General features: G+C 41.8%; 4 long non-coding RNA genes across 4 annotated transcripts in view; 1 reads left to right on the top strand and 3 right to left on the bottom strand.

Annotated features, from left to right (window-relative positions):
- The window catches only part of LOC145423385 (uncharacterized), a 265513-nt gene that overhangs the window by 114281 nt on the left and 124487 nt on the right, over positions 1–26745 (bottom strand). The window lies entirely within an intron of this gene.
- LOC145423731 (uncharacterized) lies at positions 7182–9682 on the bottom strand. The gene is made up of 3 exons (XR_013904769.1): positions 9361–9682; positions 9144–9239; positions 7182–8692 (listed from the first exon to the last, which is right to left on the bottom strand). It is a non-coding gene; the product is annotated as an uncharacterized LOC145423731 (long non-coding RNA).
- Positions 12308–15150, bottom strand: LOC145423653 (uncharacterized). Its single transcript, XR_013904712.1, has 2 exons — positions 14669–15150; positions 12308–13406 (listed from the first exon to the last, which is right to left on the bottom strand). It is a non-coding gene; the product is annotated as an uncharacterized LOC145423653 (long non-coding RNA).
- On the top strand, positions 17729–21353 carry LOC113014516 (uncharacterized). Its single transcript, XR_013904587.1, has 5 exons — positions 17729–17984; positions 18059–18336; positions 18510–19204; positions 20963–21131; positions 21223–21353. It is a non-coding gene; the product is annotated as an uncharacterized LOC113014516 (long non-coding RNA).

Raw genomic sequence — 26745 nt, 5'->3', positions numbered from 1 at the left:
AATACATAAATAATTAATTAAATGTGTCAATAATTAATTAATTACATGTGTCATAACTATTTATTTAATTAATTAATTCCAATTTTAATTAATTATTGACACATTTAATTAATTATTTAATGGTGTATTTAATTAATTCATTATGGCAGTCCTGGCGTTCCATAGATGTCGCGCTAAACAACAGCTGCACGTTTAAGCTTGATCAGCTGTTGTTAGAATTTATTTAATATTACTTTCTAGTATCAGCTGATGTTGGCTGGATCCACAGCTGTAAAGCTGCTGGTCATGATGTCGGTTTGGATATGTGGTGAGAGGGAAACATGAGGATAAAACCAGGAGATGTCCTTACTGAATCATCAGAGCTGAACAGGTGATGGAGAAACAGGTTTACCTTTTAGTTCACATGAATGAGTTGAAGGGACGTTATGAACTGTTTCTGAGAGACTAATAACACCAGGATCCTTTTCTAAGCAGCCTACAGCTGGTAACTGTGCAGGGGCGGGTCTAGCAAAGTTTTGCCAGGGGAGCAGGTAGGGCATTAACAGGGAGAGGGGGACACAAAGAAATACTTTTCTTTCTTATTCTCATTTAAAAAATCTCGCTTTTATTAAATAATTATCTAAATTTTACAACCAAAGTTTTTATCTGACGTAAAATGTATAGAAATCATACATATACCAACGAGACTGTACATCACTGTCAAAACAGGGTTTGTTTTCAGTCAAAGTCTTTATGGCTTTAATACCTGGTGGGCCGGTCAGTAGTCAAACTGCCCGATTTTCTGTCCCAGTCCAGCCCTGCAGGTTAATACTGGCAGTGTCATCAGCCAGTGTTGTTCTTTATACATCAATATTACCAAAGTTTACCATAAGGCAGCATAGAAAGTATTTACTTGCTTTCAGGTTTTATTCAAATGTTAGTCTTTTCAGTTGTTTCCCCACTTTTTTCCTGTTTCGAAATCAAACACCAGTTTGTGAGAAGATTATCTTCTTTTTTTAATAGGCAGATAAAGTTTTACATTGGCATTGGATAATTTGTCAATTGTTTGTTACAAATGTTCGTATTTTAATATTCAAAAATGTTTTTGCCCAAAACATATGTGCACTACATGTCAATAAAAATACTATGCAAATATTGATGTCCTTGACTGCTGAATAAACACTGACTGATTGTATCTCTTGTACTTTATCAACGCAGTATCTAAAAACTTTGCACCGTAGTGGTTAAAATCTCATTCTAATAAGAGTTAAAAGTGCATTCGGTTGTTAGGTTTATAGGGTTATTGAATTATGGTTAACGGATGGTAGAATTTTTTTAAAACATTATCTGCCAATTACATCTGCCACCCTTCTCCAAATCTGTGCCCCTACCTGGCCCCCCAACAAAAATTTTCTAGACACGCCACTGAGCACTGTATGTGTGTGTGTCTCTGAGTACGTGACTTCCTGCCGATCATAAAAGTAATCTCCTCACCCAAGCTACACCAAATTCCTATACACAACAGAGAAAACAGAGTTAACATATTACAAACACTGAGACCCCCACCCAGGTCTCCCCTGGGGAATTTCCACTCAACATTAACTTCTCTTTGTCTTACTTTCACAGTTCAAAGTGGGGGAGGGCCTCCTAGAAATCTACTCCTAAATTCATGACACACTCAGGCCTTTATTGCATCCAGGGCAGTGTCAGTGTCTCTACAATAATTCTACATTCTACCTAACACATTTTAACCCTTTAAGACCTACCATAGAACAAGTCCGCCAGACCTACATTTTTACATACTGTAGGCCCATTTTTTTGAGTATTTTAACTTACTATACATCAATACAACCCTTATATCCCACATTTTAATAATATGTGTGTAACAAATCCATAGTAACTATAGAAATTGCTAAAAAAAAAGTGCAATAAACCACGAAAAAATTTAAAAACGTTTTTTGTTTTTCACATATTTTTGTTGATACAAAAATATCAAACCTATATAGCTCAAAATTGTAAATGAAAAAAAGTTGCACAAAGTCCTTTCAAACTACACAAAATTTATTTGGAGTTTTTTCATCAATTCATTTTTGAGATATAATCATTTTTATAAACAGTAGTAAAAAACGAAAATCAATAAAATGCATATTGGGCACAATTTAACAACATGACAATAAAAATACAACATCAAAATGAACTATTTATAATAGTACAATACAATAATAGTACTTATAAGTGTCACAGGAATTTATATACAGAAAGGCACAGTCAAATATTGCTTTTCAGTACCCCCGGTGGAGCATAACCAATAAATAGATAAATTAATATTTTGCACAATTTGGCAACATGACAATAATTTAAAAAAACGTTTACAATAGTGCAGTAAAAGTTCTTAGTGTCACATTACTTTTAGAGAGAGAAAAAAGTCAAATATCATTCTTCAGCAGCAGTAGTGGAGGTGTGATAGGCCCTGTGACAGTTCCTGTCCACAATGACGCACAGAGCCACTTTGCATGCCTCACACTTGAAGGGTGTGCACTTCCCACACAGCCTGCACTTCCGGCGCCCCTTTGTGGCTTTGTTTTGACCAGATGCCCCTTCAACAATGGCAACTGGGATGTGTTGGTAGCTCTTCGCTCCTGATTGTGAGGACACCCCACAGAGTTCAGCGACCAACTGCTCCTGGAAATCCTGGTGCGTCATTGGCTGCTGCTCCAGTCTTCCACAGAGCTCCTTGCTGACCAAGTAGCTGTTTGTGACAGCAATGTCTATAAAGTGGTGCAGAACTGTCACATACCACTTCCTGCTCTTTCTCCATGAAGAATAGGAGCCAATCAGCTGGTCTGACAGATCAACTCCTCCCATAAAGCGGTTGTAGTCCTTTACAGCTGATGGCACTGGCACCTCAATTGCTCTGTGTTGTCCTTCAGCCTTGCACATCCTTTTCACGGTGTCTCCTGAGAAGGCACTGTGCAGAGTTGAGCACACACTCACCTCCCTTGTGTCCATCCACTTGATAAAAATGAGAGGGCCCTCTCTGATCCACCTGATTGTCCCTCGTGGAGATTTTTTTGTCAGGGCGTTAAGTTTGGTTTTTGGGACTCCAACTCTAGTGTCCCGAAATGTCCCACATGCTCCAAACCCCAGATCATAAAGGTGGTGAAAAAGTGCTGGGCTTGTATAAAAGTTATCACAATAAATGTGATATCCTGTTCCCAGGTAGTTTTTGTTTATAAGTGCCATCACAGCATCAAATGACAGCCCCTTCCCAGTTACCAGAGTTGACCTCCCTGTATAAATGTTAAAATCCACTGTGTAGCCTGTGTTGTCAGATAGCACAAAAAGTTTTATCCCCCACTTTGTTGGCTTGCTTTTTATGTATTGCTTCAGGAAAACTCTGGCTTTAGTGGAAACCATGCGCTCATCCACAGAGAGGTTTTGCTGTGGGTGGTATACAGCTTTGCAGGATACACGTAAACTGTCATACAGGGGACGTAGTCTGTGCAGGCAGTCATAATCTGTAGTTCCTTTTTTTCTGTCATTGAGAGTGTCTTCCGCAGGTTACTCATATGAATATTCCAAGTGATGGTGAGGAACCGGTCTCTGGTCATGACCTCAGACGGATATTGCACATGAAAAATCGAATTCACGCGCCAAAAATCTCTCATTTTAGGCAGCTTTAGAACCCCCATGTAGAGTGTTATGCCAATGTAATGGTACAGTTCAGCCTCTGTGAGATCAGTCCATGTGAATTTTTTGCCTGCAGCAATATTTTTAGCTGCATTTTTGTTTGTGTTGACACACAGTGTTCTTATAGCAGCATGGTCAAAGTATATCTTGAATAGTTCAGATGGCGATGGACTGTCCACACATTCTGAAAATGGCAGCTGCACACCTGGCTTTCTTTTTGGACAGAAATTCGGTAGAGAATGAGGCAAGCTGTCAGGGTCCTTTTCACTCATCCAGGCAGCTGCATCACCGGGAAGTGACCTGGAGCGCTTGCCTCTTTTTGCCGGAGGACAAGTCATCCGACTCCTTCCCCTCCCTCTGCTTCCCTCCGGAGTAGGGGCTGCTTCAGTTGAGCAGGAGACTTCAGTTCCCTCCTCTTCAACATTATCAACACTATACACAAAAGAAATTATACCATCTGTTCAATTTGTAAAGCACGAGAGTTATATAACGGTGTGTAATTTGGGCAAAATTGTGTCGCGGTGCGAAATTCCTCTTTTGCACTGCAAACGTAATTTTTCCTACGTTTCTCTTCCATAAAAAACATTATTTTATTTCAAACAATATACATACTTGTCTTGGCAAGGGTCAATCCCTTCAACGAAGTCGGCCTCATCCTCACTGTCGGCAGAATCAGGATCCGACAAATGGCCAGAAGCTCCGTATTCAGGAGGGGCGGTAATCAGATCCAAAGCTTCGCGCAATGTGAAGTATTTGGTGTGTCTGGATTGTTGCTGTATAATAATGTAATGGGTGGATGTGTTTGAGTGTGTAAAAAGTGTGTGTTCTGTGTTTTGTACGTGTATGTTTCTAGAAAAAGCGACAATATACACGAGCGAGAGAAATAACTAAATTTCCCGGGTGAAATGACGTCACTTCCTGTTGTTGTTGTACAGGTCCACGTGATAGGTCACGGTGACAACGTGACGAGGCATAATCAAAGTAGGAAGTGATGTGTACGGCTGATCAGATCGATAAAGAGTCTGGCTGAGGATTATGGTTTTTTTTTTATTTGTTCGCTTTTTACATGATTTCTGCAAACATATTAGAGGAAGGAAACATCTCTCTGGGAAAAGCTGCATGTGCGATATGTAAGTACAAGTTCTCCAGTTTCATATGCAAAAAAAATTATTGCGCTAGCTTACGTGGTTGCAGTTCTACTGGGATTTAAAAATAGTTAGGCAAATCGGAGCGGGACCGCTCTGCTCGGTTCTAAAGGGTTAAATAAGCTACGCATATCTTCAGTGTTGATTTCCCAGATCGTGTTCTTCCCATTCAGCTGACTCCTCAGGACTTGCCTGACCCTCTGCTTGGTACTTGGTACCAAGCAGCCTCTTCGTGGTTCCCATTTGCCTGTGATGACTGACCCGCCGGAGGATGTTCTGTCTGGCCCGTCGGTCCAGCCTCCTATAAAGCCCTCTCACTTCACTGCATATCCGCATCTTGGTTCCTTTGTTAAATTTTACAAGGCTTGCCACATGACAGCACGTGGGTGGCTTGGTGCTAATCGAGAGACAGGCTGGAACTTTGGATGGTTAGAGGTCAATCAGTGATGTAGGCGACGCAGCATGGTGTTGGTGTGCTCCCCACAACATGAATTTGATAAGCGCCACCTACAACCCTGAATTAGATAAGCGGGAGACCATGGATGGCATGTTATTTTTGTGTACTGGACATTTTAAATGTGTTCCATGACCACTTTTATTCCTATTTGAAATATGTTTATCACATTATGTATTGTCCCTCTGCTTGTTCCTGATATAAAAATATCCTGTAAAAGCCAGTCCTCTACACATGTTTTATTCTTTTAAACATTTCAAAAACTATTTTAAATAGGGTTACACTACTGGTCAAAAGTTTTAGAACTCCCCATTTTTTCCAGATATTTAGTGCAATTTAAGTTGCTCAAGGCTAATGAATAGCTTGAAATGCTACAACAGTAAGTTGTGAACTGCCAGTGGGTACCAAATGGCACTCAGAAACTGGGGCAAACTCTGACAGGAAGAGGTCTGGCAGACCCAAAGCCACAACTGAATCAGAGGACAAGTTTCTGAGAGTTAACAGTTTGTGTGATAGGTGGCTCACAGGAGAACAGCTTCAAGCACAGCTTAATAGTGGTTGTGTTAGCAAGTCTCAGTTTCCACTGTTAAGAGAAGACTTCGAGCTGCAGGTTTGACAGGGCAAGTTGCGGGAAGAAAGCCATTCCTAATATTTCAGAATAAGACAAAGAGGCTTGCCTGGGCCATGAAACACAGTCACTGGACTACTGAAGACTGGAAGAATGTATTATGGACTGATGAATCAAAATTTGAAATCTTTGGTTCATCACACAGAATCTTTGTACACCATCGAGTAGGCGAAAGGATGGTTCCACAGTGTGTGGCATCAACTGCCAAACATGGAGGAGGAAGTGTGATAGTTTAGGGCTGTTTTACTGGATCCCGGGTAGGTGAGTTGTACAGAGTGAGAGGTACCCTGGACTAAAATGGCTATCACAGCATTCTGCAGCACCATGCAGTATACTTTGTTATGCACCTTGTTGGTTAGGGGTCCTACAGCAAGATAATTACCCAAAACACAACTCCAAGCTATGCCAGAACTACCTCAGGAAAACAGAACAAGATGGTAAGATGGTAGTTTGGGATGTACTGGACAAAAGAGTGAAAGCAAAGTGATGTACAAGTGCGATACATTTCTGAACAATATTTGATATTTTTCTATTGTAGAAAGAATGCCACGGGTGTGTTTAGCTGTTATATCTGCCAAAGGTGGCTGCTTTGATGAGTCAAAAGTTTAGAATACATTTCGTTCTATAAATTGATTCCATGATTTCTTTTTTAACTCCAATTGCTTTTTGTACCAAGAGTTTCTTTTTAATTCCGGATTTCCTAATGCTTGTTTTAATCATTACCGTGGTAATACATTTCTGCTTATTACACAGAAACTGGTCTTTCCAGGTAGACATCACTATTGTTTACGTTTGTTTTAAAAGGTTATTAAAATGGTTATCACGATGTTATTAAATAGAAACAGGCGGTTTGGCTTTTTGCAGCTCTGTTTCCTGCACTGTAAAACCCAATAAGTTAATTTTACTCAAAACTTTTGGTGAAACTGATTACATAAAATATTTTAAGTAACTAAAACTTAAAAATAAAAGTTAAATAAACACACTTTATTTATTAGCTTTAGATAAATATTTTTAAGTACCATTGATAAATGTTTTTATGTTATATCCACATTTTTGGTTTAGTACTCTCTACTTGATATTTTGAGTTTCAAGTACAAATCTAGCTCAAGTAACTTTAAGGAATTAATTTTTAGTTTCAAAATGTTATCCATTTTAAGCTAATACAACTCAAAAATTTTAAATACAAATGCTCGTAATATCCAAATCTACTGTGTTTTGAATTTGATATAAAAAAAAAGTGCCCAAAATAATTACACTTGTAAAAACATAAGACAGAAAATATAAATTCAAGTTACAAATTTATTGAGTTACTTTGACACATAGCCTTTCTAACAAAAAGCCCAAAGACATAAATCCACCACATTTTATAGGGAATAATGTCAGAAATTTTGGCACAAGGTTACAATATTAGAAATAAAGAATTTCACAACATGTTTTAAGAGTATTCAAATTTGATTAGGCAAGGCAAGGCAAGGCAAGGCAAATTTATTTGTATAGCACAATTCAACAACAAGGTGATTCAAAGTGATTTACAGAGACATTAGAAACAAAAACAAATAAAAAGCATGATTTAAAATTAATTAAAACAAGCAAACAAACAAACTAACTAAACACACACATTTCACACCTGTTTGCGCGATCTGAACCCTTATCGTAAGGGGAGCTACTAGTCCTTCTGTGGACGAGCTACTTTCTATTTTAAATTCCCTGAATTTAAAATACTCTCTAGACCCAGTCTAGACCCAGTTGGGGAGCTACCCAGAGCTCTAATTCCACACCTGTTCGCGCGATCTGAACCCTTATCCTAAGGGGAGCTACCAGTCCTTCTGTGGACTAACACATGAGTATGGCCTTTTTATTAAAAAACAAACAAAAGGAAAAGAAAATCCTGCATTATTAGGAGGGAAAACCGAATGAAAGTAATAGTATAGTATAGTGCAGCTAATACACTGAAATATAATTGGTAACCTTTTTAATATGCCAATACTGTGGTTATGCTAAATGCACATTTGTAGAGTGCAATCACAGTCTCAACAACAAAGCAATAAAACTTTAAATAGAAAAATACTTCTTTAGAGACATAAACAAAGTGTTATAAACCTCCTTAGCGCCTTATGTCAGTTATGAGTAGTTCAGGAGGAACGTTCCTTAAGTGACATTCAAGATCCCACCTAGAAGCCAGAAATGTAGTGAGATTGTCCTTCATTTTCTCTATAGATTTGCAGTTATCTGACTAAAAACACAATCAAAATCAACTAAAACACAAGTGATAATGGGGGAAAAAAATAAATAAATAAAATAAAATCACCCCTTTTACTTTGGATGTGGCTTTTAGATAATGAAGTATGAAACAGAGTCTGCAAAGATTTCTTTATTCTATTCTCTCTTTTTATAAAAAACTTATCCAGACTTGGAAACATGATAAACTGAATTACTTGCTTTAACAGGCACTTGAGGGCTGTGTAGGAATCCTGGACATTATTCTGCTGCCAAAAGATCATTTTTAAGACTCAGCACTTTGGGCTTCAACTTCCCACCCTCCAGACCCATCAAAACTTTCTGAATAAAGTCAAAAATGTTGGCCAAACATTTTGGGTAGCTTAGGTGCAGGACGTCGGTCAGTCCAAATATTACTAGAAATGCATCAGCCAGGGTGGTGAAAACAACGATCATGTTACCCTCGACCAAAACTGCAGTCTTCTCAGGGCAGAAGAATGTTGCATCGCTGGAATTGGCTCTGATCAGGAGGAGTCCAAGTGGCACTTCACTAATATCTGGTCTATCAGAATGCATCATCTACAGAAAACAAAATTACTACATGTTAGTACATTCCTATTTCTCTTAGTTTCATCTATACAAGTCACATTTCTGGATTATTACTAGCTCAGAAATCAATTGTTTGAACAACAAAAAAGCCACATCACACCAAAGATTTGAGAAAACAAACTGACAAAAATAGTACTTTTAGTAAAGCAAAGTCATACCTCTTCGTAGCAATAACAACAGAAAGTCAATAGGAGTTATATATTTTTTTCATTTGTACAGTGATGTATGGTTGGGCTAGGAACATTATAGAAGGTCTACACACATTAAAAACATGTAGTGTTTCCATTATGTGACATGGACACTGTTGTAGACAGATCCAAGCATGGAGATGCTTCTCAAACTGTCAAAGTGTCATAATGTTTTGAGAAATCTAAACAAGGATGCTACTAAGATATTGTTCACAACTTTGTCCAAAACTTACATCCCATGTTTTGATGAAGGTAGAGGTGTCTTCGTACAAATAGGGAGAGAGGGCATGAAGCACACCAGCACTTTGGGCATGGATATCAGCTTGTTCCTACATCACAAGAAAATTTTTATTTTAAATTATTGGCTAACCTAGTCAAGAATGGTAATTAAAATTGGAAAAATTGATCAAATTAAATAAAGCTCAAAAAACAAGACAAAAACCCACTAACCTGGAGATTATAGCTTCTGAAGAGCTGAGACAGGACATCAGACACGTTCCCTGTGCAAACAGCTTTCTTTCTGAATAAGCTCTGGAGCCGGGGAGCATGTTGGTCCAACAGCATAAAAGTGGTTCTTCAGGTGGAGGTTTGTAATCCTGTGGAATTCTGCACAGATCTGAACACACAGGATACATTTGTGTTTACAAGTTTCAATTAGTCTATAATTCTTTGCAAAATACATCAAAATCCTTACACTCCAAAGGCATAATTTGTTCAGACAGGCCAGATAACAGGAGTTGATATAAAATACATCTTGTTAGATACATCTATATACATTCAATATTTCCGGTTGAGTGAACGCTGGCGCGACTGGCTGCCGCTACTCACCGGCCGCCACTCACCACTATCGCTAAACGTTAACGCTACTGGACTCTGGACTTCTGTCCTACTCCTGTTTCTAAGGCCCACCGGTGTCCCTACCCGGCTGTTCCTGTCCATGATGTGGCCTTTCAGGATCTATGTACTCTCAGTGTGGGTCTGGATCCTTATGTCATCGATCTACCGACTCGGCACTGGACTTCATCAATATACAGCTGATGAGCTCCTCCGGCTCCGCTTCTCTTTAGCTGCTCCGCCGCTGGCTGCTCTTCATTTCCACACGGACATTGCCTTCCTCCCTCGTCGAAAGTACGTACATCGAGGCTCCCGTCGGTATTTCCATCAGGATAATTCCAAACCAATTCAGTCCTTCTGGTCCACCTCTGGTCGCTCTCAACGGAACCCCTGCAGGTCTATTGACCACAATGTTCTGACTGGTCTGCCTAGGTCGGCTAACACTCTCATCCAGTCCGACAGTATTTCTGTCAACTTCGGCCTGCTTAATATCCGTTCGCTTACGAACAAAGGACATCTCATCCAGGATCTCCTAACAGACCGTAAGTTTGACTTTTTCTGCTTGACTGAGACATGGCAACAGCCCAATGACTTTTCGCAACTCAACTACTCCACCCCCCCGGGGTTTGTTTACACCTGCCAACCTCGCGAGTCCGGCCGTGGTGGTGGCCTCGCGATAATCTATCGCGAGAACTGGAAAGTCTCGCCGCTGTCCGCCCCTACGTACAGCTCCTTTGAATCTGTTGTTTGTCAACTTTCAGGACCTACCCCAACTGTAATAGCTGTCATCTACCGCCCCCCAAAATTTAATTCTGTTTTTATCAGTGACTTTGCCGATCTGCTGACCAATCTAGCTACTGTCTCCCCTAATATAATATTGCTGGGTGACTTTAACGTTCACGTGGATAACTGCGACCATCCTCTTACCAAGGACCTTCTATCCTGCCTTGATAGTTTCAGCCTTAAACAATACATAAACTTCCCTACCCACATTAAGGGCCACACTTTGGACCTAGTCTGCTGTTCTGGACTTACCCCCTCCATCTGTACAGCTGACAAACTGCTAATTTCGGATCATCTACTTCTCTCCTTTAATGTTCACATGACCCTCTCTGTAATTAACAATCCCCGTATTATCTCTTTCCGGAATATCAAGAATATAAATCTTGATATCCTTTCCTCTGCTTTTTCTAGCTGCTTGTCTTCTAACAACTTAGCTATTCAAGAGGACCTGGTACTTTTTTATAATCATAGCCTTAGTAGTATTTTAAATTCCCTGGCTCCACAAAAAACCAGAACTGTACTTTTTTCTCGCTCTGCACCCTGGTACACCCCTGAACTCCGGCTACTAAAAGCTAAAGGCCGACAGCTTGAACGTCTCTATAAGAAAACTGGCCTTACTATTCACAAGGATATGTTTAATAACCACGTTCTGTTTTACCAGGAATGTATTAGTCAAACCAAATCTGCTTATTACTCTGCTATTGTCTACTCAAGTGAGAACTCTACCAAGACCCTTTTCTCACTATTCAACTCTTTTAACAGGCCACCTGATTCTCTCCCTGCTCATCTCTATTCATCTAACTTCTGTGATGCTCTAATGCTATTCTTTATTGATAAAATTCATAAAATACACTTAGACCTGGACCCTAATGCTCAATGTAGCTTCTCTGTCCTAACTTCTCCCCCTTCTCACTTCCTCTCTGTTTTTCAACTTCCATCCTTAGTTGATATTGCTGATCTCATCCATAAATCAAAGCCTTCTACCTGCCAGCTCGATCCTATCCCCACTGTCCTCGTCAAAGCCTGCTTACTCCCTCTCCTTCCCCTCATATCTGCTATTATTCACTCTTCACTCACCACTGGAACTGTTCCTGCTTCCTTCAAAGTTGCTGCTATTACCCCAATTCTGAAAAAAACTGGTCTAGATCCCAACAACTTTAATAATTTTCGTCCTATCTCCAATCTACCATTTCTCTCAAAAATCCTTGAAAAAATAGTTGCTTCACAAGTCCATCTTCACCTAACTGATAATAACCTTTATGAACAGTTCCAGTCTGGCTTTCGTCCTCTACATAGCACTGAAACTGCTCTTATAAAAATAACAAACGACCTTCTTATAGCAGCTGATTCTGGTCTCCTCTCCATCCTTATCCTTCTTGATCTGAGTGCAGCTTTTGACACCATCTCTCATCCCATTCTCCTTAGCAGATTAGCTTCTATTGGTCTCTCTCACACTCCACTAGCCTGGTTTAAATCATACCTATCTGACCGCACTCAGTTCATTCAATTAAAATCCTTCACTTCTCAGCTTTCTCCTTTATCCACTGGGGTGCCCCAGGGATCTGTCCTCGGGCCCCTTCTTTTCATCATCTACCTTCTTCCACTCGGACATATTTTTCGTAAATATAATATTCAGCTCCACTGCTACGCCGATGACACCCAGCTCTATCTCTCTACCAAACCTGACTCTACTCTTCCTCCACCCTCCCTCATCCTCTGTCTAGCTGAACTTAATTCTTGGTTCTCCTCCAACTTTCTTAAACTCAACAGCAATAAATCGGAACTTCTTCTGGTTGGCACTAAACGACTGCTATCCAGAATTAACAATTTCTCTCTCACCATCAATAACTCGCTGGTCCCTATCTCTCCCTCTGTGAAAAGCTTGGGTGTCATTCTCGATAGCACATTATCCTTTAACTCACATATCAATAATATTACACGTGCAGCATATTTCCAACTCCGTAACATTAATCGCCTCCGCCCCTTCCTCACACCTCACGCCACTGCCATTCTCATCCATAATCTTGTTATCTCTAGAATTGACTACTGCAACTCATTATTATTTGGCCTCACACAAAAATCTATCAACAAGCTCCAACGTGTCCAGAACTCTGCTGCCCGTATTATTACTAGGACTTCTTCTACCCACCACATCTCCCCAATCCTGAAGCAACTTCACTGGCTCCCGGTCAAATTTCGCATCCATTTTAAAATAATTCTGTATACATTCAAGGCTATTCATTCTCTCTCTCCACCGTACCTCTCTGACTTATTACAGATGAAGCTCCCATCCCGCTGCCTCAGATCTTCATCTTCTCTTTCTCTCTCTGTTCCCTCTGCTCGTCTGATCACAATGGGAGGGAGGGCCTTTAGCTGCTCTGCCCCTCGACTTTGGAATTCCCTACCCCCGGACCTCAGAAATATTAGTTCATTCTCTCTTTTTAAGTCCACCCTCAAAACTCATCTGTTTAAAATTGCCTATTCTTAAATTTCTGTATGTTTTAACTTTTATCTTCTATTTTTACCATTGTGTATATTTCCAGTTTTTATCTGTTGTACAGTGTCCTTGGGTGCTTTGAAAGGCGCTATTTAAATAAAATGTATTATTATTATTATTATTATTCTTACCTGGGACTGGGATTTCAGAGTAGGCCAGCAATCCAGGATCTGACCTACTGGTAGGTCATCATTGATGATCTCTTTGCATTGCAAGGCCAAAGTTGTGAGCATCAGCTTTGTAATCAGGATTCTTTTCACTTTTCTCGACTTCATCTACAATCTGTAGTCTTAGCTGGTCAAGGTAAACAGCATCTTCACCCCTGAAAATTTACTTCTGCCCTGGCATGGACATAACAGTAAAACACAGAAGACAAGACAGACTACACAGAGAACAGAAAAGACACACAACCAAGGAGACACAGATGAAACATAACCAGCCCAGAACTCAACTAAACCTTAACTAATAATAACAACAATACAAGAATTTCACCTCATTTCAATATAACATAAGAAAGCAAAAATACAAAATAAACTCAAAATTCTGTGTCACAGACCCAGCCCCTGACAGATAAAAAAAACTAAGTCTTTCACTAATGAACACTGGGCATCAGAATAAAATAAAACGAAAAATTAACTGTTTGGTAAATATATTATTGATGGATTCACCCTTAAGCTAACCTAAAATAGACCAGGCACAACAATTTTACAGTTCAGAAGATTCTACATTTCAATTTAGTATACATAACTATTTGCAATGTAAACCAAGTTCTACCGCGTAATTATGTAATGATTATTCACTGCTTTTGTAAATATGTCCTGTGCCTACAATTTTGCTGCCCCAGTTTTAATATGTACAACTCCAGAGAACTAAATGTAAGTTTCAAGTTCCACCAGTTAGCAAATGGGCTAGCTAATATCAATATCCACGTATGCGCTAAGTGTGAAGCAGCGCAGCAGTGCATATTGATTCAACAATTTAACCACAAGGCAGTTTATAATCTGCAAATCCAGAAATGCCTTCTAAAGACTTCTTTTAAAATAGTAAGAGATTAGAAAAGTTATTCTAAAAGTTATTAACACATTATTAGTCCCAGCGGAGGCTGGGACTAATAATGTGTTATACAACTCTTGAGCCATGATGGGGCGATCGTGGCTCAAGAGTTGGGAGGTCGCCTTGTAATCGGAAGGTTGCTGTTTCGAGCCCCGGCTTGGACAGTCTCGGTCGTTGTGTCCTTGGGCAAGACACTTCACCCGTTGCCTACTGGTGGTGGTCAGAGGGCCCGGTGGCGCCAGTGTCCGGCAGCCTCGCCTCTGTCAGTGCGCCCCAGGGTGGCTGTGGCTACAATGTAGCTTGCCATCACCAGTGTGTGAATGTGTGTGTGAATGGGTGGATGACTGGATATGTAAAGCGCTTTGGGGTCCTTAGGGACTAGTAAAGCACTATATAAATACAGGCCATTTACAGGCCATACTAAATATGAGCTTATTAGCATAATTCATGCAAAACACTTTGGGGCCAAGCCGACATGGATAAAACGACACATGCATGTAATTCTTAAATGCCTGCTAGAGTTGTACATTTATGACGACAAAAACCCATATTACAACGGAGAACTACAGTTTCAGAAAAAATAAAACTTACCACAAAAGCGCTCCTGAAGATGCTGCAAAGGCGGTAAATGCAGCTAGCCAAGTGCAGAGCGTTAGCTGTTCCAGTTCAAAAGTCCGTAACATACCATAGCATGCCCTCCTTTATCCAGCGTCAAAGGCAATGCCTTGACAAATGTTTTTATTTCTGTTCGGATATTAACGTTCCACAAGTTTCTTTCGGAGTAATGAGCGGGCATTCACACTCGAAGCGAGGAATCCAAGATGGTTGCCAGCACTTCATAAAGAAACAGGTGGCGCACGTAGGTATGTACGTAGGCACGTAAGTGACGTCAGTGTTAAAACTCAAATTATTTGAGGGCAATGCCAGAAACTAATCAATATATTCAAGTACTGATAACTTGAAAAAACAAACTTGTTCAAACTACTCAAAAAAATAAAGGTGTATGAACTTATAACAGGTTTTTAAGTAGTTGGAACTCATTTCATTTATCAAACTATTACTATTCGGTCTTACAGTGTGTTTATTACATAGAAAACACAGGTATTTCCATTTAATAATCCAGGGTATACACTTTTAAGCAAAGCAGGAAACTAAGGATTATAATATAGTAATACTATCCAAATATGATAAAACATCGGCCAATATTACCTTATTATTATGAGGTAAGTCTAAAAAGATGTGAAAATTCAAACACAGACATAACCTGCTAGCAATAAGAAGGTTATCATATTGTTACCAAGGTATTATATAAATCAGGTGATTCAGCAGAGCTTTGGATGAAGCATGTGAAAGCAATAGTATGTAAAGGTTTGCAATTAAATGTGTTACACACAATAATAACCACTGGTAATGTGAAAACACCACTGTGCATATCACCAGGAATAGGAAGTGTCACAATACTGCTGTGATCCAATAGCATCAAATGTGGTAAGATGATACCTGAGAGAAGATGTAAAAGCTAAGGCAACTTTTCCATTATACTGATATGTATTTCTTTACCTGTTAATGAATTTGGGAGTATGTTTCTCCAGTAGTGAATTTAGATCTCATTCTATAGTTTGTTCTATTCTCTGTAAGACTCTTCGCTGGGAAGCGACAGGCACTGGTAATGCAAAATAATCTACCAATCTACACTGTAATTACACAGCTGGAATGAGGTCTTTACTGCTTGCCTCAAATAAGGCTTAAGTTCCCCCGAGTCACAGTGAGAGATGTGCATCAAGGTGCAATGAGAGTCACTACAGAGGAAACCTGGATTTAAATCATTGCAAAACCTGTAATATGTTCCTGAAAGTGATTGTGCCCACTTTATTTCTGTTCAAAAGTTAAGAGATACTTATTCCATTAACAATCATTATTAAAAGCGATAACCCAAACATTTGTCCCCTTTTCCTCCCCAAGAAGTGTTGTAAAGCTGTTAAATGTAAATCTGCACACTATTCGGCCCAATCCTATGTTCTGATATTACATCGGTAAACAAAAGTTGGGTGACTCATTATTGCCTCAGAAGGACTCTGCATGTTTATATCAAATGCATGCTTTTGGCACCACATTACCTGAAGCTCAAACCCATTGGGTTATTGCAGCAGAACAATGATCCAAAACACAACAGAAACCCCACTAGACCACTCCAAAACCATTCTTTAGCCTTTCAAAGTCCTGAGCTAAATCCAGTTGAGATGCTTTGTCCTGACTTTAAACGAGCCATCCATGCTCCAAAACCCACCAATGTGTTTGAATAAAAGCTATTCTTAAGTATTATAACTATTCCACAAAGAGTGAGCCAAAATTATTTCACAGACTTCTCACAGCTTTATTGGAGTTCCTTCTGCCAGGAAAGGCACAACCAGTAATTAGGTTTAGGTGGAAGTTGTTTTTTTCACATAGTTCCAGGTAGGTTTTAAATTAAATTTTATTTCCCCTTAATCAGTGAAGTCATCATGTAAAAACTACATTGTATATTTACCTGGGTTATCTAAATATGCAAAACAAAAATTGAAGAAGAGGGCAAATACCTTTTCACAACACTATAATCATGTAAATTCCAGTGCCAAAGTGTCAGTAGCTTTGTTCAGATGAATATTAACGTCAATAATTACAGGAGCTCTGACATAATGATGGTAGGGATAGTGCATTTCACCAAATACATTATATTGAAAAAAGTTGCACATACCAAAAACCAAGTGTCAATTTTACACTTAGAGAGTTGATTTTAATTCCGTTTCAGATAACATTTGGTCCCACTCAAAATTAGAGTAAAATTGACTCTATGGCCAGTGTTAACTTTCCAGTGTTAATTTTATTCCATTTAGTGTCAAAATTAACAATAAAATGTGTAAAAATATTAAAAACCAAGGGTTATTCACACTGCTCAGAGTAATATGATTACACTTTATAGAGCTATTTATACTCCAAATTTAGTTTTAAAATAATGATCTAATGTGTAATAATATTTCATTTTTATTTGTCTGTAGTGTTACTTTTTTCATATTCATTAGTGATGTGTCGGTTGCGAACGAAATGGCTCTTAGAGCCGGATCTTTGACGTGAACGACGCGAGCCGGCTCCTTATCGCGAGCCATGGGGTTTGTTTTTCTTTTTCTCACCCTCTCTCTCGCACTTTTTTCCCGCTTCACTCCGCATGCGAGCCTTGTGCTTGTGCTGAGAAGAGGGGGGAGGGGCGGTAGTTACAGTTGCAGTAGCACAGCAACAGAGCAGGAGGGAGAGACAGAGGAAGAGAGCCAGGGACAAAAGCGTCACATTAAAAAGGTATAGTAATCATCCACAACTATTTTCAGTTGCGGATGATAAAGGATTCAGAAAGTTTATTCATGCAGGCCCATATGACAGAGAATGACAGAGAATCTTCTTTTTGTTTTCATATTTTAATTTATATTTAATTGTGTTGTGGTTTGCAGTCTTTTGTGTTGTTTCGCTTTAAATTTGTTTAAAAGGAAAAAGCTAAAAGTTGAAATGTGAATAGTTGGTTTTTGTATTATATGATTTATTTATTACATTTTATGTGGAGTGAATAAATAAAAGTACAGGGTGGGCCATTTATATGGATACACCGTAATAAAATGGGAATGGTTGTGTGGCAGGATGAATGTTATCCCTCGGTCCAACCCACTTTCAGCCTGGCCCATTAGGGGGCGCTGGTATAAATAGTGGCCATTTGAGTGTCTCTGCATTGCTTGCCTGTGATCTCCTTTTTGGTCACCTGACTTCCTCGGTGTGGTAGAGATCGTTTGTGGGTTACTCCTCTAAAGTCTCCATCGCGGCTGGTCGTAGCTATAGAAGCCTCCTCTGAGCTATTCTGCTTACGTTCTGTGACCCGGCTTACTTGGTACGTAATCAACTTTTGTTACGCTCTCTGCCTTCTATTGTTCTTTTATAGTAATTATTTATTATGTTTCGCAGGAAGTGTGGACCTTAGTTTTGCGCCAAGCTACGCGAACTGAAGTGCTGCTGTTTTGCCTTGCTGTGCTTTTACCGTCTGTTCCCGTTGTGAGAATTCTTTCCCTGCTGCTGTCAGCTTTTACAGTGGACGTCGGCGTGGACAACGGCCATATGCATGCCGGTTATCGGAGTCAGCTGGCGTGCCTATTGATTGACTGTTAACTTATCGTCGTGTGGACGGCAAGTTGGAGCAGTACGGCGATTCCGTTTGCTCCAGATTTTAGAGTTTTATCCAGATTGTATGTCGTTTTATTGCTTTTGATTTGTACTTTGGATTTTTGTTACACCACTGGTGGGAGGCCCTTTTTCTAGCTGTGGATCACCAGTGTGGTCCTGCAGTTGGGTTATCCCCCGGTGCTACACATTAGTTTGTTGTAATATATTAAAATTTTCTTTGTTTCTTTTTATTCAGATGCGGAGTGCCGACGTGGAGGAGACTAGGGTGCCTTGGTGGTGGGATCCCTTGAGTGTACACACCTGCCTTGTTTAGTTTATTAGTGTGAGTGTGTGTGATAGTGTGTTGCACTTGTGTTTTGGGTGTGTTTTCTTTCTTTAGTTTGTGTGTGGCATCCCTGCCCCTCCACTGGTAAGCCTCAGCTCTGAATACCTTTTTAAGCATATTTGTACTTGAATATTTATGATTGTGCTTTTATATGGTGTTTTAAATAATTATTAATAAATTGTGAATTTGTTGATCATTGAACCTCGTCTCTGGACTGAGTATAGCGAACCTAAGTGCCTTTCTGGTGATTTAGTGTTACTTTCAGTATTCTCTGGGTGAAATTCCCAGGGTGGCGTTGTCTTTTTAAAACTGCAAAGAGTATTTACTTTATATCCCAACCTCGTCTCGCCACAAACTTGGCGTTGTCGACAGGATATACTCTTTAAAACAGAGACGTGTGTTCTTCTTTTTTTGTTTGGTGTAACGTAAATTGTTTTTTTTTATATTATTTTGTACAGAATAAAGGCAAAGCAGCAGCTACTTTGGTGTGGGATTTCACAGCTGTGTTACAGAGATGGAGGAAGAGTTACAGGAACTCAGGGACTTGATCGCGCAGCTGAAAGCAGACAATGAGAGGCTGCGTCAGGAGAGGGCTGTTGGGTCAGGTACTAGTGCTACACCTTCTACTTCAACTGCATCATCTGTTAACCCCCCAACGGCTGGTGTCTCTGTAGCAGAGAGACTAGTTTTTGTGCCCCGTGACAGAAAGTGCCCTATGTTTAGAGGAAAATCAGGTATAGGGTTGAATGAATGGTTGGAGGAAATAGAAGGTTGTGCTAGAGCACGTCATTTGTCTTTGGCTGATAAAGCATTTTTCCTGGTTGACCACCTAGAAGGGGAAGCACGTGAGGAGATCAAATATCGCTCTAGTGCAGAGAGGACTGATCCTGCTAAGATAATCACTATATTGCAAGAACTGTATGGCTGTTCAGACTCCTATGTAGCATTGCAGGAAGCTTTCTTCTCTAGAAAACAGCAGGAAAGTGAGACACTGCAAGAGTTTTCCCTCGCTCTCTTGGGTCTTATGGAGAAAGTTAAATCGAGTGCCCCCAATGGCATGCCCAATGCTGACGTTTTATTAAGAGATCAATTTGTTGAACAGGTCTTAGATAGTACCTTGCGGCGGGAGTTAAAGCAGCTAGTAAGGAGGCAGCCAACACTGACATTGCTGGAGATTAGAGGGGAAGCTATTAGGTGGGAACGTGAAGGGTTGCCTAGTGGCGTTAGGCATAGAAGCAGTTCTGTCCCTTCTGTTTATGGCATTCAGTATGGGGTCCATAGCGGTCCCTCAGGAATAGCTCAGTCTACCCATTTGTCTGAGATGAGCGAGATGAAGGAATTGTTAAAGCGCCAGCAGGAGCAACTTAATCAGCTCACTCAGAGCATTGCTCGATTGCAGGGCCCCCATCGAATGCCTCGCTCAGGACGGGGCGACTCCATTATATGCCGTCGTTGTCAGCAACCTGGACATTTTGCTCGGGAGTGTGATGGGGAACGCGTTCCTCGTTCCCGGCCTCCTTCGCAGGCCCCTCTGCATAATCGCAGGCACTCTCCTTTAAATACGGCTTCGGAAAACTAGCACCCTCCGTATTGCCGAGCCACAGTTCGGGTGGGGTGTCTATTGGCTCAAGGGTTGTTTCTAATGGTCCAGAGGCAGTCTCGAAATTAATTTCATCCTGTCCTCATATAGATGTGGACATGGGCGGTATAAAAGTACCTTGTTTGGTTGATACAGGGTCCATGGTCTCTACCATTACTGAAAGTTTTTTCCGCCAGCATTTTGAGTCCTGGGGTCAAGAGCGTCTCCAAGCTTGTCATTGGTTGCAGCTTAAAGCGGCTAATGGGTTGTCCATTCCTTACCTTGGCTATATCGAGTTAAGTGTAGAGCTCTGTGACAAGTTTCTTCCACAGTGTGGCGTGTTGGTCGTTAAAGATCCTCCAGGTGCAGGACCTTCCACGGTTCCGGGTGTATTGGGGATGAATGTCATTCGGAAGTGTTACCACGAGCTTTTTGGGCAACACGGTGAAGCATTGTTTAGTTTGGGCTTTGTCACAGAGGCCCCTAAACCCCTTGTGCAGGCGCTGCAAAAGTGCCATGACGTTAGTATAAGAGCCCCACTGGACTTGTCTGGCCATGTGAGAGTGAGGGGTAAGCGAGCATGTTGCATTCCGGGTGGTGTAATGAAAGTAGTGGCCGCCACCTGTTCTGAGCAATATTCAGGGGCCACTGTGTTATTTGAACCTACTGATGTTAACTTGCCTGCTGGACTTTTAGCGTCCCCTGCATTGGTTCGAGTGGTTAGAGGTACTGCATACATACCAGTTGTTAATGTAGGGACTATGGCGGTCTTGCTTTACCCTAGGACCGTTATAGGGACCCTGGAAGATGTTCATGTGGTCAGTTTGCCCGCTGGTGTGACAGAAGTACTCCCTAACGTAGCCACAATGGCATCTCACACCGCCACTCCTACTGTGCAGGATCAGATGGAAGGGATTGATTTGTCTAAACTGTCAGCAGAGGAACAGGGACAGGTGAGGTCTCTCCTTAAGAAATACAGCTCGGTCTTTTCTGCTCATGACACTGATTTGGGTTGCACTAACTTGATCTCCCATGACATTCCAGTCTTAGACGATATCCCCGTGCGGCAGCGTTATAGGCGCATCCCCCCTTCAGAGTACGAGGTTGTGAAAGAGCATATTAACCAGTTGTTAGGGGCCAAGGTGATTAGAGAGAGTAGCAGCCCCTATGCTTCTCCCATTGTGCTCGTTAAGAAGAAGGATGGCAGCCCGCGCATGTGTGTTGATTATCGGCAACTGAACAACAAGACAAGGAAAGATGCATTCCCCCTGCCACGCATTGAAGAATCCTTAGATGCGCTGACTGGTGCCCGTTGGTTTTCCACCATGGATTTAGCAAGTGGCTATAATCAGGTCCCAGTTACGGAAGAGGATAGGCCCAAGACTGCCTTCTGTACTCCTTTCGGCCTATTTGAGTGGAACCGAATGCCATTTGGGCTCTGTAATGCCCCTAGCACCTTCCAGAGACTAATGCAACGCCTTTTCGGTGATCAACAGTGCCAGTCTCTGCTTCTCTATCTTGATGACATTGTAATCTTTTCATCAACAGTATCGCAACATCTTGAGCGGCTGGATGTGGTGCTAGGTCGGCTTCAGCAGGAAGGTTTAAAAGCCAAGCTTGCCAAATGTGCCTTTTTCCAGCGGGAGGTTCGCTACCTAGGCCATGTCATCTCCGATCAAGGTGTCTCTACGGACCCTAGCAAGGTGGAAGTGGTGGCTAACTGGCAGCCTCCTAAGACTGTTTCGGAACTACGCTCCTTCCTTGGGTTTGCCAGCTATTATCGCCGTTTTGTGGAGGGTTTTGCCAAGTTGGCGGCACCTCTGCATAGACTGGTGGCAGAGTGGGGAGGCAGAAAATCAAAGAAGAGGTCAGAGCATGGTGTCGTGGAGAACTGGACTGCAGAGTGTGCTCAAAGTTTTGAGGCATTAAAGACTAAACTGACAACAGCACCAGTGCTCGCTTATGCAGATTTCTCTTTGCCTTTTATTTTAGAAGTGGATGCCAGCCATGCCGGCCTAGGGGCAGTGCTTTCCCAGGAGCAGGGAGGTAAGGTGAGGCCAATAGCCTATGCCAGTCGGGGTTTGAGGCCCCCTGAGCGCAATATGCTAAATTATAGCTCAATGAAGCTGGAGTTTTTGGCACTTAAGTGGGCCATGACTGAGAAATTTAGAGAGTACTTGTTGGGCCACAAGTGTATTGTTTACACCGACAACAATCCTCTTAGTCACTTGTCTTCTGCTAAACTTGGGGCTACTGAACAGCGCTGGGCAGCTCAGCTCGCTTCGTTTGACTTTGACTTAAAGTACAGGTCAGGAAGGAGTAATAAGAATGCAGACGCTTTATCTCGCCAGCATCCACTTGATCCTCAGGAGATTAAAGCCATGGTTCCTGGTACAGCCTTGCCTGGACCTCTTCAACAAGCCTTGCGGCTGGGACCAGCTGAGGTATCACAAGCTGCCATTACAGTTTTGCCCCATCTCACTACTCCTGATCTTCATACCCTCCAACAGGTCGACCCAGTGATAAAAGAGATCTTGGTGTTCTGGAGACGGAAGCAGCGACCCAGCTTTGAGGAGCGGCAGCAGCTTGCTCCACTTGCTCTGGTGCTGCTACGACAATGGGATCGTCTGATTGAAAGGGAAGGAGTTCTGTATCGTCAGGTTCATCGCCCTGACGGTGCCGAGGTGGTACTTCAGCTTTTGCTGCCTAGTGCACTAATTGAGCAGGTGTTGACTCATGTTCATCAGGAGCATGGCCATCAAGGTGTGGAAAGGACCCTAGCGCTTCTCCGCTCACGGTGCTACTGGCCAGGTATGTCTGCTGAGGTAGCTCGTTGGTGTCAGAGATGCGAACGTTGCCAAGTTGCAAAAGACACCCAACCAGCAGCTCAAAGTTTCATGGGACATTTGTTGGCTTCTCGACCAAATGAAATCTTGGCCATTGATTACACCTTGCTCGAACCTTCCCGGAATGGGCTGGAGAACGTTTTGGTGATGACTGATGTTTTCAGCAAGTATACATTGGCTGTCCCCACTCGTGACCAATGTGCGGCTACAGTGGCCCAGGTTCTCGTGACTGAGTGGTTTTCGAAGTTTGGTGTACCAGCGCGTATCCATTCCGATCAGGGTCGTAACTTTGAAAGCTCCCTGATCCAGCAGCTCTGCAGGTTTTATGGTATCGAGAAGTCCCACACTACTCCTTATCATCCGGCTGGAAATGGTCAGTGTGAACGTTTTAATAGGACTTTGCACAATTTGTTGCGGACCCTGCCAGTATCCAGAAAAAGAGACTGGAATGTATGTTTGCCCCAGTTACTCTACTGTTATAATACCACTCCCCATCAGGCTACTGGGGAAACCCCATTCTTATTGATGTTTGGGCAAGAACCCAGGTTGCCAGTGGACTTTCTGTTGGGCAGAGTACCGGACCCCATCAGTGGAGATGTGCACGAGTGGATTCAGGAGCATCAAGCCCGGCTACAGGTTGTACACGAAGGAGCCAAGGAACGATTGCAATTGGCTGCCGACCGCAGAAAGAGGCACCATGACAAAAAGGTGAAAGAGGCACCATTGAACGACGGCCAGTTGGTGTTCCTGCGCGATTTGAGTGGAAGAGGGAGGTGTAAAATCCAAGATCGATGGAAACCCGTGGTATATAGAATCCTGAAGGCACCTAAAGGAGGTGGGGCAGTATATACCATTGCACCTGCAGATGATCCCAGCAGTGTGAAGCATGTTCATCGTACCTTGTTGAAGGCTGTGGTAACGGCAGCTACACCATCAGAAGGGCCTGCTCCAAGCAGTAGCTCACATGGCCCAGAAATATCCTCCCCAGAACCAGGACATGACTCATCATGTGACAGTGACCTGTTATTCCTGAGCATAGGAGCTCCTCAAGTAAATGTTTCACCATCTTACAGCCCAGTGGCAGTGATTCCAAGTAGCCCTGAGTTGTTGCTCCCACCAGAAGACCGAACTTCCGATGTTCCAGCCACTTGTACAGTTACTCCGAGTGTAGCACCAGTTCCATCTAGCTCTCTTCCTGCTCCCTCTACGAGTTCTGATACAAGAAATGTGGTGGTGCGAAAAACAACCCGGCCCACAGCTGGCCAGCATTCAAACATCCATCATCTCCCAAGACCAACAGGGGAGGTGGCACAAGGGGCTGCTAACTCTATTTCTGAGCCTAGGGTACATGCTGTCTCTGCATTTTTTAGGCCTTGGGACTAATCTGGGTGTTTTTGTAATTCATCGTCGGGGCGACGATGCAAGAAGGAGGGGTAGAATGTGGCAGGATGAATGTTATCCCTCGGTCCAACCCACTTTCAGCCTGGCCCATTAGGGGGCGCTGGTATAAATAGTGGCCATTTGAGTGTCTCTGCATTGCTTGCCTGTGATCTCCTTTTTGGTCACCTGACTTCCTCGGTGTGGTAGAGATCGTTTGTGGGTTACTCCTCTAAAGTCTCCATCGCGGCTGGTCGTAGCTATAGAAGCCTCCTCTGAGCTATTCTGCTTACGTTCTGTGACCCGGCTTACTTGGTACGTAATCAACTTTTGTTACGCTCTCTGCCTTCTATTGTTCTTTTATAGTAATTATTTATTATGTTTCGCAGGAAGTGTGGACCTTAGTTTTGCGCCAAGCTACGCGAACTGAAGTGCTGCTGTTTTGCCTTGCTGTGCTTTTACCGTCTGTTCCCGTTGTGAGAATTCTTTCCCTGCTGCTGTCAGCTTTTACAGTGGACGTCGGCGTGGACAACGGCCATATGCATGCCGGTTATCGGAGTCAGCTGGCGTGCCTATTGATTGACTGTTAACTTATCGTCGTGTGGACGGCAAGTTGGAGCAGTACGGCGATTCCGTTTGCTCCAGATTTTAGAGTTTTATCCAGATTGTATGTCGTTTTATTGCTTTTGATTTGTACTTTGGATTTTTGTTACACCACTGGTGGGAGGCCCTTTTTCTAGCTGTGGATCACCAGTGTGGTCCTGCAGTTGGGTTATCCCCCGGTGCTACACATTAGTTTGTTGTAATATATTAAAATTTTCTTTGTTTCTTTTTATTCAGATGCGGAGTGCCGACGTGGAGGAGACTAGGGTGCCTTGGTGGTGGGATCCCTTGAGTGTACACACCTGCCTTGTTTAGTTTATTAGTGTGAGTGTGTGTGATAGTGTGTTGCACTTGTGTTTTGGGTGTGTTTTCTTTCTTTAGTTTGTGTGTGGCATCCCTGCCCCTCCACTGGTAAGCCTCAGCTCTGAATACCTTTTTAAGCATATTTGTACTTGAATATTTATGATTGTGCTTTTATATGGTGTTTTAAATAATTATTAATAAATTGTGAATTTGTTGATCATTGAACCTCGTCTCTGGACTGAGTATAGCGAACCTAAGTGCCTTTCTGGTGATTTAGTGTTACTTTCAGTATTCTCTGGGTGAAATTCCCAGGGTGGCGTTGTCTTTTTAAAACTGCAAAGAGTATTTACTTTATATCCCAACCTCGTCTCGCCACAGTTGGTGATGTTAAAGTCCTGTTTGTGGCACATTAGTATATGTGAGGGGGTAAACTCCTCAAGATGGGTGGTGACCATGGTGGCCATTTAGAAGTCGGCCATCTTGGATACAACTTTTGTTTTTTCAATCCGATTATTAAGTGATGATGTGACGAATCCTACTTCCGGGCCTAAAGTAGTCTGTGTTTAATATGGCTTTTGTGTTGTTAACGTGTTTAATGCTTTGTATTTTCTTCTATTTAATCTCAAAAAGCTCCTAAAAAAAGTCAGTGATCACCATTGACCTCCCTCGGCTTTTATTACCGCTAATCATTTATTTAAGCTCAGTTTTTAAAACCTTACGATGTAACTACAGCACAGCCCATGCAGCAGTATATGAATGACTAACCTCGTATTGTGGATAGATTATCTCAGTTGTTCTCCTGGCTGAAGTTTGGTCCTTTTACAGCATCCTGCCATGCGATTACATTTGTTCCTGACCACTGAGAACCCTCACGTTAACTTTTATCCAGTGGAAAAAAAGTTAGCTTGTTTATATTATGCTAACATAGCTGTGTCGCTAGCGGTCACGTAGCACATCATTATATAGCAGCTAGCCAAACTTCAGTAACCCTACAAACGTCACTGCTGTTTAGTTTTCTGTCTTCATTTATGTTGGAAGTGATAACAGAGCTGTACGTTTGAATTTGTTTCCAAAACCCCGCAGTCAGGACATGCTATATTGTATTTAGATGGAAGCTAGCGATCTAACTTCCTGCTAACTTCTAACTCCGTTAAATGTCATAAATTCCGTTTTCATGGATGCCTGGATGTTAAACTCAGTTGTTACACCTGGTAGAGCAGAACGCTGATAATTTTATTAAAGATGAAAGACTTAAGAATGTGTTTTAACTCTCAGTAATGCCACAGTGATCATTTGATATATGGACCTGCAGCAGAGTATAGGAAGAGGGCCATTTGACACATCAAACTTATTGGTAATGTCACAAGAAAAACAATGGTGTGCTTGGTTTCAAGGTAACTTTATTCATTCATGAGTTATTTACAAGTTTCTGACTTAC

The sequence above is a fragment of the Astatotilapia calliptera genome, chromosome 22 (assembly GCF_964374335.1).
Source record: "Astatotilapia calliptera chromosome 22, fAstCal68.1, whole genome shotgun sequence".
Classification (NCBI taxonomy): Eukaryota; Metazoa; Chordata; class Actinopteri; order Cichliformes; family Cichlidae; genus Astatotilapia; species Astatotilapia calliptera.
This window is presented reverse-complemented; position numbering and strand designations above follow the sequence as displayed.